The sequence below is a fragment of the Euprymna scolopes genome, chromosome 4 (genome assembly GCF_053919585.1).
Source record: "Euprymna scolopes isolate OS-2025 chromosome 4, ASM5391958v1, whole genome shotgun sequence".
Classification (NCBI taxonomy): domain Eukaryota; kingdom Metazoa; phylum Mollusca; class Cephalopoda; order Sepiida; family Sepiolidae; genus Euprymna; species Euprymna scolopes.
This window is the reverse complement of record NC_136485.1, coordinates 29,878,603-29,892,699: the sequence shown is the minus strand read 5'-3', so window position 1 is coordinate 29,892,699 and position 14,097 is coordinate 29,878,603. Positions and strand designations below refer to the sequence as shown.

At 33.4% G+C, this 14,097-nt stretch overlaps 1 pseudogene; it reads left to right on the top strand.

Annotated features, from left to right (window-relative positions):
* Nucleotides 1-13,503: 13,503 nt before the first annotated feature.
* Nucleotides 13,504-13,621, top strand: LOC145275232 (5S ribosomal RNA; annotated as a pseudogene).
* The last annotated feature ends 476 nt before the right edge of the window (nucleotides 13,622-14,097 follow it).

The window sequence follows — 14,097 nt, the reverse complement described above, 5'->3', positions numbered from 1 at the left end:
TTTAACTTCAAATTTAAATTAAAATGAACATGTCTCGGCACAAGCAAAAACTTATTGATCGAAATAAGCAATATCAGAATCAACACACTTTTGTTAAAGCACAACAAGTGCTTTAATGTCGGTAATGTAAACATCTTGCGTTCCCGTGACGATGAAGTCGCTGATGGCGTTTTTGATACCGCTTAGGTTTTTGAAGCATTTCTCACACATAAAGTTGTTGAAATACTTGAAAACGTAGTTATCAGTAGAAAAAAGTCTGGCGAGTATAGCTGATGATGGGGAAGTTTTGTAGCCCTATTCGTTAAACTTCTTCAGGGTCAATTTATCAACGTGCGGTCGGGCATTGTCCTGGAGGAGAATCGGGCATTTTCTGTTGACTAATGCTGAGTGTTGTTGTCCAAGTTTCTAATAAATTTAATCTATTTAGTAACAGTACTTCTTCGTCGTAATAGTTTTGCCTACATTTAAAAAATTGTAATGTATAAGACCAGTCGCAGCCTACCAAACAATGACCATGACCTTTTGATGCAACTCTAGCTTGGGAAAGTTCTGTGGAGCTTCGTCAGCGTCCAACCATGGTCGACTTCCGGGAACAGTTAATGACACTAATTCAGCAGAAGTTAGTGGGGCCGCTTATCGGGAGTTGTTGGTGGGTTAGGGTTAAGACCACAATTAGATACTTGTACGTCCAATACAGCAAAAGCCTCGCTGTAACTAGGGCTCTGACGAGAAAGCAGGTAGAGGATAGGCTTACCTGGGCAGCGGATGGGGGTATCTTTTAGAGACAGTGAAGCCGTTAAGGTTGACACTGTTGAGATCGGATGGACACATTAGGAAAGTGAAAAACCTGGAAAGATGCACGCTCGTATCGACTCGCGAGATTTGCAAGGGTTTCGTGAGCATTTAGAGGAGCGCTTCACCCAACTACCCAGTCTCCGCGGCCAGGAGTTTTTCAGCTATTTAGATTACTCTCTTCGCCTTACTGTGGCTCGAGCGGTTAGCTGTGATGGGATGGTTACGGAACACGAGAACATTACTGCGTTGAAGTAGGTTGGCTATTAAAACTCTCCAGTGCTTGATGGCCTGCCCTACGAACTATATTGGAGTCTGTCGCCCATGTTTTTTCCTCTTATGTAGGATATGTTTAACCACTGGTTGTTCAGGGACTCCTCCCTGGGCAGGTTACCAAAGGAGTGGACACATTACTGAAGAAAAGTGATCGGTAGGGTGGAGAGGCCTTTGAAGATTATAGGTCCATCACTCAGCTAAATGCAGAGTTGAAAATTTTGGCACAAGTTCTTGCAAATCGACCGCAGGTTGTTATCGGAAACTTGGTCGAACCGGATCAAAACTAAGCTGTGAAGGGCCGATCGATTAAAAACAACTTACAATTCGTGGGTACGATCTTGGAGGGGATGGAAGACGACACAAAAGCCGCGCTGATCAATTTATATCGAATGTCGTGTGCTACCAGATCAGGCTGTTCGAGGATATTGGCTTCCATGCGTAAATACACAAAACATTGATGCTATTGTTTTTTTTTATATTTTCAAAACTCAATTATGTTTTTCAAGGCCAAAAAAGCCAACAGATTTTATTTACAAAAAATTTAAAGAAAACAACAGGAATAAATATTTTAAGATATAAATAACTTGAAACATAATTTAAAAAAAAAATAAAATTACAAGATTCGGCAGTAAATAATCTGGAAAGAATTGATATACCATAAAACAAAACAACCAAACTAAAAAAAAATGAATAAACATTTAAAGATATAAAAGACTTGAAGTATGAAACTTTTTCATTACATTAACACATTAGAGGATGTTATTGACCAATATTTTTGCGTATATCGTATGTTACATGATAAGGGCTGTCCCCTTTTCATGTAAGTATAAAAATAGAGAGATTTAGTTAAAATGAAAATGAAATAGAATAGACGAAATTCGAACCTCGTAATTTAGGTTTAGAAATAGATTACGAGAGAGAATTAGCAAATGGAATGTAAAAAACAAACCATTGTTTAGCTTAGAGATAAAATAGTTTTAAGAAAAGAATGTGCATTGTCAATTCTGTTATGAAATTCAATTGCAGAATTTAACTATAAGATAATTTAATAAACATGTTTTTAACATATTGGAAATATAGGTTACTGGAAATATAGGTTAAAATTCCTTTTGTAACAAAGGAAAAAGTTTTGGACACTCATTTCCAGAACACGTGAAAGAAGACACATGTTTTAACATGTGTATGACGTCATGGAAAATAGGAAGTTCTCGATATAGTTAGAAACTTTAGAGTTAAGCGGAGAGAGTCTGAGAGGGAGTCTGAGAGAGAGAGAGAGAGAGAGAGTCCGAGGACGACAGACGACGGTCTGGACTCGAGAGATGGGAGTCGAACGTCTGGAAGCGAGACGGTCACCTTTGAAACATACAATGTAAAACTTTGAATTCTTGACTAAGAAAACCACGACCGGTCGGAGAATAAATAAACCCATCATGTGTTTTTATAAACGTCATCTTTGTGTTGTAATTCTTCCAAAAGGTAAAGTGATTATATGTCTTATATATCATGTGTTTTAAAATGTCTTTACATACACAATGTCTCGATATCTCATATCTACAATGTGAACACTAAGACTGTCTCAACACTACCTCCTCACTAACACTTCTAAGTATGAACAATTTATATATATGAATCTCTTCATAACACGAACACAGAACGCAACATCTCTCTTAATAAGATTCTCTAAGACTCTAAGACTCACATTTAATAAGACTTAATAACAATTCATAACAACGAACAATAACAACAAAAAGAATAATAATAATAGTAATAATAATAATAATAATAATGATAATAATAACAATAATAATAATAATTATATAACGCGTAAACAAATAATTATATTTATATAGAAAATTGGATTATTTAGAAAATTATTGGAAAAAACGACACCTTAATATTGCAATTCGACTTTCAAAGTTACAAATATTTAAAAAATAAATAAATAAAAAAGAATAGTTCAAATTAACAGACGAACAGCTAACACCGCATAAGTACAGTTGTGGAATAGTCAAAATAATGATAAACGGGATAATTTCAAAGGCTGAAACTTCAAATACTAAACCTTGTATAATATTCATCTAACAAAAAAACAACAAAAAACAAAACTGCAAGATGCACCCGACAATGAAAAGTGTATAAAAGTATGCAACGTTTTCTGAATACAGATAAAGCATATAAGAAAACAAAAACGAGTTGTATCATATGATGGAAGACGATATGAGAAAATGGTTTCGAGCAAAAAATAGCTGGTTTGTACAGTAGTGTTACATGAAAGGACTTTTAGTGATTGCTTTCTAACTTGAGGTGGATGAGACCTTAAATAACAGAAGCAACTCGCAATGTAAATGTTCTTGCTTGAGAAAGAACTTATATACAGTCAACAAATACAGAGCTACAAGTAATAGACATGTATCAATTCGTGTTTCAAATATCCTTCAGGTTATAGTAGCGGACTGAAGTGTAGAATTACTTAGTTGAAGCGATGTTTATATTTTTGAATATATATATATATATATATATATATATATATATATATATATATATATATATATATATATAACTACTTAATTTACTCACATAAAATTAATATACTAAAGTATAGATTTATGCGTAAACTTTAAGTATTTACTTCCAAAGTGCTCAGTACGTAGGTAGAGCTAGTTAGTAAGTTATAAAATATATATGGCGATTAAGCTACACTGAATATTCCGAGTTTCATCCACTCTAGGTCTCTTCAGGCTTATGCGCTCTGAAGAGTCCTAGAGTGGATGAAACGACGATTATTCATTGTAGCTTAATCGCCATACATATTTTATAACTTACTATATATATATATATGTATATATATATGTATATATATATATATATATATATATAGTACCCAAGATGGCTGACCTATAATAACGTGGGTATGAAATGTCTTTTCCCCAAACGAACACACCAGGTTTATCATGTACAAAATTAACTCTTTGTTGGTAACATCGGATGGAAATCACATCTGCGAATTGGTGGGAATAAGGAGATTTTATAAAAACATAAAACATAAAATTGCCATCCCATTAACGAAACGGCTATAATGAAGAGATCCAAAATGAAATAAACAAAAGCTATGAAATAGAAAAAAATGTAAGTCTTGAATTTCAACAAAGTTTTGTACTATATATATATATATATATATATATACATATATATATATATATATATATATATATATATATATATAGTCATTAACATACACTACCGTTTCGCTGTATCGCAACTCATCAGTTTGACTAGATTAGCACATTTCCTTAGTCATGGATTGAATCTACAACCATCGCGATGGTAGCGCAAGGATATGTTCTTTTTAAATGCCCATTAAATAAACATTCGCCATTAACTTTTACAGTCCTTGTGCTGCTTGTTTATTTACAAACAAGCAAACAACGAGCCTCGCTTGATAGCCAAATAAGCAGCGGGTGAAATACGTTTACGATAGTGCTCAACCCAAAGAGAGGTGCTAAGTATATAATTATATATATATATATATATGTATATATATATATACATATAATTATATATAAATATATATTATTATATATAATTATATATTAATAGAACAAGACATAAAATCAATCCTTACCAACCAAACTAAGCATTTGTGGTTGGGTTAAATCATCGTTGATTTTAATTTTTCAGATTTCCGTACTCCCTTTGCCAAGTCAGACATAACTAAACAGTTTATTTACATTTTGAAAATCGACTAAAAACATTATCCGGAAGAAAATCAGAAAGATATTTTATATTTGAAAAATATACCCACAAAATTAACACAATTAATTTTTTACTCCATCATTGAAATCTATTATTTTTAGTTTTATTCTTATTCTAATTATCATTATAAGTAATAATAATATTCAATAGTTTCAGAGTAGAGCATAGGAGAGTTGAATCTATTCTAATACCCCGGGTAACGTCTGGATACGGGTAGGTTAGCATAATCTCTCTCTCTCTCTCTCTCTCTTTTACCTGTCAGTTCCAGTACGTCATTCGCAAAAGGATGCGTTTCATTTGTGAGTTCCGGTGACGTAAGGTATTCAAAGACAAGTCTCATTTACGCGTAACCTATGGCCACGTACGCCAACTTCTGTAGGGGAACCTATCATATATTTTGTTTATATTTAGCAGAGCTCATTTTCTAAAAAATTTAACTAAAACTTATTTTTACATTCCAGTGACCAATTTTATTTCTCCAAACAATAATTCTTAGTATCAACTATTTTTAGCTAAGCAAATTTGGCGACAACTCCTGAACTCTTTTACTCTAATATTTCACCTGTCTGTTCCAGTATGTTACCAGCAGAAGGACACGTTTCATTCATAAGTCCGGTGACGTAAGCTATCCCACAACACATCTTATTAACGCGTGATCTATCGTCACGTACGCAACGTTTGAAGGTCATTCTATAATGTATTTTGTTTATATTTAGCTAAGCTAATTTTCGAAACATTTTAACTACAACTCTTTTTGTTGTATTGTAAGTATCATAAAGAGTGACCATGAATGTGATCGTCTAAATGTTCTGCCTATTAAATGATATGTTCATATGCATTTGTATGTGTGTGTGTGGTACATGTATTTTGGACATACTATCATTCGTCGTTGATCTTCCACCTGGAATTCATCTTGTTCTTGGAGGGGAGTTGAACTTGTTTGGACGAATATTCATTCATATCAAGACGATGAATTGTTTTCTATAGTTTTTATTCACTTTCCAGATGTCGATCGCAAAAGGATGGAAAGTGAATCTCTGGCTTGCGTGATTTACTTCTAGGTCTTATTTTCACACATGTAAGCTCGCCCCCCCCCCACAGTGAAGGGGAGGGGACGACCCGTTAAGCCGTCTACTCTTGTACACGTCCCAAATCCAACTCACTGATTCCAGCTAACCTGATCACGCGACTCACACGCAAATCCGATCAGCTGACCCTCACTTCCGGTAAAACGTGTCTACAATATAATTTACACACGTCCCTCTATTTCACGACCCATTTCCTAACATTTTTACATTCCAGTGACCAATTTTATTTCCGCAAACAATAATTCTTAATATCAACTATTTTTAGCAAGATCCCTAGCTGTTGTCCGGTATAATATCCAACATTGCTACCAGATTAGGCTGGAAATATAGGCTTTCTGACTTCAATTCTCCAAACGATGATGTATTTTTTCTCTTTGTAAAATTTGTTCATACTCTGAAAAAAAAAAAAAAAAAGAAAAAAGACGACAATTTTTCTCTACGAAACATAACGCAACTAATAAATATTCAAAGATAGCAACTTGAAGCAGCAAAATATTTTTCAAATGCGAAAGGCTCTCACTGATCGGTTCATAAGAGTAGTAGTTGATGGGCAAAAATCAGAAGCTCACAGTATTAATGCTGGAGTCCCTAAGGAGTCCGTACTGGGCCCAAATCTCTTCCTGATCTACATTAATGATCTTCCAAATCACATCCTTACGTCATTCGTAGACATTTATGCTGATGACACTACCATCTATGGTAGCACATCTAAGACCGTAAATGACAAAGTTCTCTCTGATCCTCTCTCCTCTGATCTTGATCACGTGGTACAATGGGGAAAGGAGTTGCTGGTTACCTTTAATGCATCTAAAACCAAGCTTTTATCTTTACAAAATCAACGCCCTAAATCCGATCTGGCATCAATTGAAATGAATGGCTCTCGTCTTGGGAGGCCTCATGTTTTGACAAGCTTATGGGCTTGACTTTTACTCCTGGTCTGAAATGGAACACATACCCCAAATCTCTTGCCACAGCCGCTGGAAAAATGGTAGGATCCTTCTATCGATCCAGTAGATATCTCACTGCTGATGCAATTCTCTATCTACATAAGAGCCAGGTACGTTCAAGGATGGAGTACTGTTGCCACAGCTGGGCAGGATCTGCTAGAAAAAAAAACTTGTACTGCCTTGATAGAGTTCAAAATTGACTTCATAGCCTCGTAGGAGATTTTCTTTTCTCTTCTCTGCAACCTTTATCTCACTGAAGAGATGTTGCGAGTTTGTCTCTGCTTTATCGTTATTTTAATGGCAAATGCTCGACTGAGCTTCAATCTATGCTCCCCCCTCGCCAAACTTTCACAAGAAACACTTGTCTAGCTGAAAACACTATCAATAATTCACCCCGTCACTATTTATCTGTTCTTAAACCTAAACGTAGATTCCATGAACAAAGCTTCTTTCTTAGAACTGTACGCCTGTGGAACTGTCTTCCGTTTTCCTGCATACCAGCTGACTACAATCTGATTGTCTTCAAGTCCAACGTAAACAAGTTCTTGATGAACCGTTCAACTTAAGTTAAAAACAAAATACCAAATTTCCATTATTATGACTACTGTACACTCTTAACCCTTATCCCCGAGTGGTCTCTGGGCCTTGATAAGTGGTGATGCCTATGTAAAAAAAAAATAATTGAAACTATAAAAAAGCTTGTAGCATAAAATCTCATTTTCCAGACATCCTGATTCGGCATTAAATACACTGAAAAAGTTTTATATGTCGTAAAACAAAACACTAAACACCGTGGATAAATATTGGAGGATATAAACAATTTGAAGCATACATCATATTTTCTATAATAACTGCATACAGTATTAAATAACCAAGAAACGTTTGATAGAATGCAAATCAAAACAACCAAACCAAACAGCATAAATAAATATTTGAAAATATAATCAATTTAAGCGTAAAATCATTTTTTCAAGATTACTGGATTCGGTATGAATACGCTTAAAATAGTTTATAAGCCGTTGAACAATACGACCAAGTTAAATTTGATCAACGAAATCTTTGTTCCATCAAGGAACACAACGTGAATTCCGTGTGACCCACACACCGTTGCAACATTTGAAAAGATTTCCGTAAAAACAACAAACAGACTTCTACTGATGCTATGCCCCAACAACAACATGACAAAAAAAAAGACAGACATACTGATGATGAAGTGTATCTTCGATATATATTTATAAATTTCAATATAAATTTCAAACAAAATAAATATCTATTTGTTTTTTTTTAATAATGCGATGTTTTGGGTTCAAACGTATCTTATTTAAAGTTTTTGTGTTTTTGAACAGAATATGGTGTTTCATTTTTACATGAAAATTTAAATATTGGATCCATAATCATGAAAATTTAAATATTGGATCCATAATCATGAAAATTTAAATATTGGATCCATAATCATGAAAATTTAAATATTGGATCCATAATCATGAAAATTTAAATATTGGATCCATAATCATCCTGAGGTTGTGCTAGCTTTTTCTAATGACCACTATACACTTAGAACTAATATAACATGTTTAACAGGAAAACTCAACGTTTTCAGGGATTGAATGCGATCAAGGAATGTTCCATTCGTTAAATCATTATATTTCCTGTTCAACCGTCCATATAAATAATCAAATTCTACCCAATTTACACCATTAGCGATCACTATACTACACACCACCTTACATCCATCAACCCGTATTCTTGAATGGTCTTCGGACCTTGATAAGTGGTGACACCAAGTCAAAAAACTCAACGTACTATTCCTTGCATGGAATTTTTCTGATAAGACAATTTAGAAAGGCATTTCTTTTTGTTATACTCTCTAGATTTGTGAACGGTAGGTTTAACAGCCACGATTTGAGTTTCTTAGTGGAAATATGGAAAGTCTATGAATTAATATTAGTTGCATATATTACCAATTAACTTGGTTATCGTTTGCTGAGTGTAGTAGTGAAGTTTATTCACCGACTTGAATTGCTCTAATGATGCCCACAAAAACTCTTCTCAAAATAAAACATGAGACTACACAGACAGTTTGCATTAATATATTGAAGCACTCGAGATAACCGAGAGCAATTAACTGTGGTAGATCTATGCACCACAGGGAGAAACTAAGGCACGAATGCTGGACTTATTCAACTGTGTCGATAATCAGATAAAAATAGACCCAGCAAATTGGAAAACGGAAATTACCTACTTCCCGTTCGGCCACGAGGTCACTCTCTGCCGACATGGTTGTGAAAAGGTAGACAATTTGCGCGATTTTTTCACATTGCTTCACATAGTTTTTGTTGCTAAAAGTTTGTGAAAGTAAAGCATTGCATAAGATTTAGATGATTAAGCCAAGCGCTAAAGACCCTTTTGTCTTAGTAAATTATGATTATTGTTTTAATGACTACATTACAGTTTAAGTAAACTTGTTGTTTCTGTTTTTTAAAACACTAAATCTGTCCAGACAATGACTAAAGCTAGAACAAGATTATGTACATAATGCATGATTCTCAATGTGTTTCAATAGTATAGACATACTGGGAACGTTCAAAAAGTATTTTATTCCGCTCAGAATGGATCCGAGCAAAATGGCTAATTATATTATAGTGACTGAACTTAAGCATTCATGACCTGAAAGTTTTATCTCTGTATTGCAGATATTGACAGCGTGAGACTAGGAAAACATCCCCCTATCATAGACATGCCTCAGAAGCAGAGATGTGTCATTGAATTCGCCCATGCAGAAAAAAATTAAACCGACCAACATTCACGGGCGTCTGTTGACTGTTTACAAAACGGATGCAGTCAAGAGATGGGTTCGCCAATTTTGAGCACTCTTTCAATAACCTTGGTAAAACTTCATTAGTTGCCACACCTCGGAAAATTTTTAACCTGGATATATATACATATATATATATATATATATATATATATATATATATATATATATATATATATATATATATATATATACAAAGCCGATGCAGTCGGTTTCAGCACAGTCATGAAATGGGTTCGTCGATTTATGAGTGGTGACAGAAATGTGAGTGAACAAGGACGTCTCGAACTTTTACGACGTAGGTATGATAAGAAACTAGAAAAAGTGCATTAGGAGTGGTGGTGACTTTGCAAAAAATTAAATCTTGAAGCACAAAAGGTCGTTCGCTTAAACAGTACCACTCCGGTATGCCTAGCTTTTCAATGTTTTAGCTTTTAAGGTTAAAATAGGAGGAATTGCTTTTGGAACGACATTATTACTTTATATATATATATATATATATATATATATATATATATATATATATATATATATATAAATCTCTCCCTCTTTCTCTCTCTATATATGTATATAACTATTTATCTACATATATCTTTCTCTATTTCTTTGTCTCTACCACTTTCCCTCTAACTCTCGATGTCATATATATATATATATATATATATATATATATATATATATATATATCCTTATGTTGGATTGGCTTGAAATATATCTCCATTTATTTCCAATACAAACAGGTACTTTAGAATTGTTGTTTGAGAGGCAGAGGAGAATTATGATTAAATAAAATGATGATTTCTTAATAGTATCTGTGTGGACATCCATTTTTCTTCGCTAAGAATTTCTCTTGGCGATATCATTCTTAAATTAGTTTAAAATCTTTATCCGTCAAGATAGTATTCATTTTTGACTAAAAGTTGTGCCGCAAATGATATTTGATTATACCGTACTTATTGATAATTTAGTAAACAATATTTGACGTGTGCAAAAAATCATTGATTTTGTACACAGTTTAGTAAAACGATATTTCAGTTCCTATCATATAACTTTATTAAGTAGATCTCGAACATCTACCTCGGAAAAATGTATATTTATTCACAAGTTTCTATCGAATGAGCTGTTGTATTAATCCGTCACATATATTGCCAGCCACCACAGTAAACACTAAACATTCAGAATATGTTTTTGATCTAACTCTGATAATTCCACTCAGTAGTTTGCTTCAAAAATGCATGCTACATCATTCTGTTGGATTACTACCATCCTAAAGCATGTGGGCCAAAACTGTTAGCATTTGGCAAGCATACGCCATTTTTAAATCGATTCCAGCTGTACTTCTAATATCATAATAAAACTGAATTAAAATAATCTACTTGAATTGATATGAAAAGAAAAAATAATTGCTATAGTTTACATTGAAAACTTTTGAGAAGCAAGGTGCATAAAATAAGTCGTACATTTTGAAGATTTGCATTTCAGAAGTTGTAAAGAGCTTTAAAAAGATTAACTGATGAACGACTCATGACGGACTAACATACCTTATATTTATCGAATCTACATATGCAAGCACCGAGACCATATGATTATGTTAAATAAGGTGGAAGCTTCATAAAACTGAGTGAAAAATATGCTGAAAGTTCTGTCTTTTGTATTAACCATTGATTGAAGTTGATATATATATATATATATATATATATATATATATATATATATATATGCCATTTGTGTAGCAATTCTTTGCAAATTCATACAGCCGGAAGTAGGATCATCTTATATCCATATAAAGTTCACTCAGTAATGAAACTTTTATAGGCCTAGAAAATTTTCATTACTGATTGAAGTTTTGCATAAACAATATCGCCTGACTAATCTTTAGTTACTTGTAAATGGCTAAACGAAACATATTCATGAATGTGTAGCGACATATTAATTCTTATGTAAAACAAACAAAAAGTATATCTTGCCATACTTCGGTTTTGAGCACTCTTGAATTTACCTTGATAAAACTTCATTATTTGCCACACCTCGGAAAATTATTAACCTGGAAATATATATATATATATATATATATATATATATATATATATATATATATATATATATATATAAGAGCAAATAGTTAATAAAACATGTTAAAAAACCCTTTGAAAAAGAGTTAAAGACATATTTAATCTGAAAAGGAAACACTTGATAAGTGGATAGTCCTTAATCTGCGGAGTTTCGAAGAAATACTTTCCTTTTCATCAGAGGGTAGGAATTAGCAAAATGTCAATGATCTTACTTGATAAAAAAAGTGAAGTAGAGGGATTATGGTGAAGAAAAAGCTTATTACACGTGAATTGATAGTCTGGTGAAAAGTAAATTATACAATGAGGGTAAAATCCAAAAATATAAATCCAAGAAAATTAAATGAATTTCCATTTGTACAAGTAAAATCCAAGGAAATTACGTAATTGGAAAATGGTTCAAAATAATCCAAAAGGCAGAAATCCATGGAATATGTACGAGGAAAAGGGGAAAAATTCCAATAATATTAATAAAAGAAAAATAAGATATGCGTTTGACACGGCTGCCGAGACATATTTGGTTTGATCGAACTTTTACATCTGTTTGAGATTACTTTGTATATATTAATTCTTTAATATTTATAATATACTTTAGTTTTACCATCTTGGATCATTTTGGTAAATTTAATTATAATTTTTATTTTATATATATATATATATATATATATATATATATGTATATATATAATATATATGTATATATATATATTATATATATATACAAGCATCCAGATTTTAAACGAAACGCTAATCAAAAATAGCCTGAAGATGACTGAAGAAAATCAGTTGAAAGTACTTGCAAAAAAAGAAACAGATGGCGAAAAACAAGTATGGAACTTTCTTACATAAATTTGCCCACGATATTAGAACGATCATACGAAAAATGAAGAAACTATAAAAAAGACGATTAAGCAGAAATACTCCGTTCTGTCCAACAATGTTTGTCTAAATGAAAACATGTCGCCTTAATACACAATATATATATATATATATATATATATATATATATATATATATATGTGTGTGTGTGTGTGTGTGTGTGTGTGCGTGCGCGCGCGCAAATGCTTTAATTATTTTTATTTTCGGTAGTTGTGTTTCTTTCTAAATAAACGAATGTTTTTCAGTACTCATTTTCTTCTCCGTAATTAGTCATATTCATTCGTTTATTTATCCTTACGGCCTCATCCTATAAGAACCAATTGTTTGTAATTACACATTCACGTAATTGATATGCAATTACTATTATGGCAACCAGTTCCAAAGTGATATAATAGATGTCTACAAAAAGCCTCATATATTTATTTCGTCTCAGAAAACGAATCCACACAAGTTTTAATGACAACTTCAATAAATAACCGCTTAGATATTACGTGAAAAGTAGACGGTTGCGTATTAGGTTAAATGTTTAACATATAAGTTCTTCTGTAACCAGAAATTTAACAGTATAATCAACTGTTTCGGTATTTTTTAAACTCTGTTACTCATACAAAACAAAGCATATTTCCACTTGGACATAAGGGCTTCCTATGTGCCGTCATGTTTTCAGAGAACTATGTAGGGGAGTTGAGCAGCGAGATATCTGTTCGCATTGCACTTTGTCATTTGCAAGTTAGTCCAGTCGGCGAAGCAGGAAACGGGATAGAATTCCAAAGTCTAACCGTTCCATGAAATAAACTATTAAAATAGAAAGTTATCCTGCATCTAGTGAACTTAATGGAAAAAAGGCGAAATTTTGCTGCTTAAAGGGTAAGTCGCGCGTATGTATATACAGCATAATAACGTTGACACACCGGTTCCCATTAGATCACCGAAGTTAAGCGACGTAGAGTCTGGTCAGTACTAAAATGGGTGACTATTTGTGAATTCCAGGTGCTGTAAATGCTCTCCGCTTATCTCGGCATTGTTTCCAGTAATCTTGGACAACTCCTTACCTCTCAACTGAAGTAGTGCCGATTCAAGAAAGGGGCGATTGATGATTGCCCTACCCTTGGCCCCCAATTACCCGCTCAGCTACCCTTAAAGAGGGTATCCATTGTCGCTGTATATTAAACAGGGGCATCGATCGCGTGTGTGCGTCGAGAAGGAATAAATGCTATGACCTTATCACAGCACATTCTATTAAAGTACCTGTAAAACAGAGCCAAGGATGCAACATTGCGGCGATGGTTTATAATGTGGGACATAGAAGAATAAGGCTCTTTTTGCACCGTGTCTAGGAGCGATTCACTGGTGGTTGATGCATTGACCTTGATGTGGCAACAATACTCCCTGCGTGAATGAGTGGTAGACTTGTAGAAATGCCGTATACTTTTGAGTTCAAGTAAATTTCTAACTCAATAGAGTGAAGCTACCTTCTT